A 3,422-nucleotide genomic window follows, 5' to 3' on the forward strand; every position below is an offset into this window, starting at 1 on the left:
AAATTTAATAAACTTTGTGTTTCTTATTAACATGTCCCATCTCGTGTGACATTGTCACATGAGAGGAACATTAATAATTTTAATATTTCTCTATTTTTTGACTTTTCTTACCTGTTAGTAAACTCCATGAGATAGCACTTTGCCTCAGGGAGCAGTGCGCTCTTTCTCACGCACGCGCGAAAGAACGTACTTTGACAGTTGGGGAGACCCTCCCCCCCCACTCCCAGCACAGGGTATCGTGTTACTTTGTCTTTTAAAATCTATGTGTTTTACTGTTGTCTTAATGGAGGTATAACTGGGAGTTAGATTAACAAGGGGAGTTAAGAGCTATCGTCATAGTAATTTGTAAAGCTATGTATGCACTTAAAATCGTTATTAATTTGGCTTTGTAAGAAACCTATAAGACTCGGTGGTCTTATTACTACTGAATTCAAGGCATGCATCTCGGAATAAATACAAATTGTAAAATAGTTGGGGCAGTTGTTTCAAGTTTCCCTCTGGGGTTTGAACAGCTCAGCATTTACCATCCACTGTGCCATAACAAAATTGGGGGCTCTTTGTGGGATATATTTGAAATCCTGGATTGTTTTGGAGTTGTTGAATTTAAGGTTACGAGTACGAGAAGCGCTTTGAATTCAGGAGTTGGTGTGGTATTTTTTTTAAATGGTGAGACTGCAGTATGGCTTTGGCAGTTGCAAAGACTTGTTTGGGAGTTGAAGTTGTAACTTTGGTTAGGGTACAAAAGGCAAATAAAGCTAAGTTAATAGAGTTAGCAGATATGTTACAATTAGGGTTATCTGCATGGGTAAGGAAATCAGACATAATTGAAGGTATAGCACAGCTTTTGAAATTAGAAGGAATAGTTCTCCAACGGGTGGTTCATTGGAATGGGCTCAAGTTCAGTTGCAAATGAAAAAAAAAACTTGAGCTAGAGGCAGCAGCAGAGAAATAAAGAGAAAGGGCATTTCAAAGGGAACATGCAGAAAGGCAGGAAAGAGAAAGAGAATTCCAGCTTAAAATGCTGGCAGTTAGAAGAGACACCAGGAGGTGAAAAGGGACTTATTTCCAGATAGGAACCCAGAGGGGAGATGTTTAAATTTGTGCAAGCTCTTCCAAAATTTGAGGAAAGAGATGTTGAAGCATTCTTTATTTCATTTGAGAAGGTAGCTAAACAGATGAAATGGCCACAGGAAAACTGGACATTGTTGTTACAATCCAGGTTGGTAGGAAGAGCACATAACGTTTATGCTTCATTGTCAGAAGAAATGTTGGTGAACTATGATGTGGTTTAAAAAAAAAAGGCTATTTTGAGTGCATATGAGTTGGTTCCTGAGGCATACAGGCAGAAATTTTAAAATATGAGAAAACAGCCTGGGCAAACTTATATTGAGTTTGAAAGAATAAAACAAAGTAATTTTGACTGGTGGATATGGGCCTTAAAGATAGAAGTGGCATATGTAGCTCTTAGGTAATTATTTTGGAAGAATTCAAAGATTCAAGATCCTTCGGCAGTGAGAATTCATGTGGAGGAACAGAGGGTTGAAACGGTAAGACAAGCAGCAGAGATAGCTGATGATTATGAGTTAGTTTATAGAGCTAAACTTTTTCAATCACCCTTTTAAATCAGAAAATCATAGCAAATAGAAAGGTGGGTAGTCAGGGAAGAGAAGGAGAAAGTGGAAATTCACAGGATGTTTTTTTTCAGAATGAAAAGGAAGACGCTGAGGGTGGAAGTGACATTCAAAAATTGAGGTGTTTTCATTGTCCTAAAGTTGGACACTGAAAGTCACTGTTGGAAATTGCAGGGAAAATCTGTTGGGATTATTGGGGTACAGAAAAGTTCTGGAAATAAAGTACTGTGGATTCTGAGGTTTAAGCACAGGAAAAAACACTGGTTTACATACAAGTAAAACAGGAAGAATCAATGATAGGTAAAGAAGTGGGAATGTGTTCACAGTTTACCCCAGAGAATTCTGAGGAGCACGTTGCAAAACGTTTAAAGATTTTGTATGTGAAGGGCAAGTCTTTCTATATGTATGGGACGGAGTAGGTAAAGAATTTAAAAATTTGAGACACAGGCTAGTCAATCCTTAATGTGTGGGATATTGATATTTTTTGATCAGAGGGACTATTGCAGTAGCAGGTGTTAATAAGTGGGGTTCATGGAGATGCTAAACTTATTCCATTGTGGAAGGTAAATTTAAGGAGTAAGTGAAAAACAGGTGAAGTGATTGTTGGAGTAGTGGAAAAATTGCCCATTGCAAGGGTTCAATTTATTCTGGGTAATGATATGGCTGGGTCACAAATGTGGGTGATGCCTATGGTAGTTGAGCAGTCCGTAGAAATGTGTTTAACAGAAGTGTTGCAGAGAGAGCATCCAGGATTGTTTCCAAGATTGTGTGATAATATGATCACAGGCTCATAGGCTGAAATAAGAAGAACAGAAAGTTCAAAGGCAGGGAGAAGTTGTAGAACTCCAATTAGCTGGTGCTGTGTTTGATAACATTGTTCAGTAAGAAGGAACAGAAGACAATACAGCTGAGGTGTTTAACTCAAGGCAGTTAGAGTTACAGAAAAAGGATTTACAAATAAAACAGTTATGTCAGGCAGCTTACTCAAACAGAGGTAGAATGTATTCCAGAATTACCTTTTTGGTAATGTTTTAATGAGAAAATGGTGCCTAATCATGCTTCAACAAATGAAAGCTGATGAGATGTGTATCAGATTGTAATACCATTTGGATATAGAAATAAGATTCTGAGGATAGCTCATGAAATTCCAATGAGCGGATATTCAGGAATTAGAAAGACACAGGCAAAGGTACAAAAACATTTTTATTGGCCTGGATTGCATAGAGATGTAGTCAAATTCTGTAAAACATGTTACACATGTCAAGTGATAGGAAAACCACAAGCAGTGATTAAGGTGGCACCTTTAATTCCAATTCCAGCATTTGAAAAACTTTTTACTAGGGTCATGATTGATTATGTAGGACCACTCCCTAAGACTAAGAGTGGAAATCAGTACTCACTGACAATAATGGATGTGTCTACAAAGTTTCCTGAAGCGATACCTTTGACAAATATTACAACAAAGAAAGTTGTGGAAGAATTGACTAAATTTTTTTACAAGATATGGTTTACCTAAAGAAATACAATCTGATCGGTGTTCAAATTTCACGTCCCAACTGTTTAAGAAAGTAATGAACAGTTTGTGGATAAAACAATTTAAGTCAACAGTTTATCATCCTGAGTCACAAGGGGCTTTGGAAAGAAGGCATCAATCTCTCAAACCTATGATGAGGGCATATAGTCACGATTATTCACAGGATTAGGATGGGGAATTCCATTCTTGTTATTTGTTATTAGGGATGCTGCTAATGCATCAGCTGGTTTTAGTCCTTTTGACTAAATGGTCATGAG

Source organism: Carcharodon carcharias, chromosome 17, assembly GCF_017639515.1.
Source record: "Carcharodon carcharias isolate sCarCar2 chromosome 17, sCarCar2.pri, whole genome shotgun sequence".
Lineage (NCBI taxonomy): Eukaryota > Metazoa > Chordata > Chondrichthyes > Lamniformes > Lamnidae > Carcharodon > Carcharodon carcharias.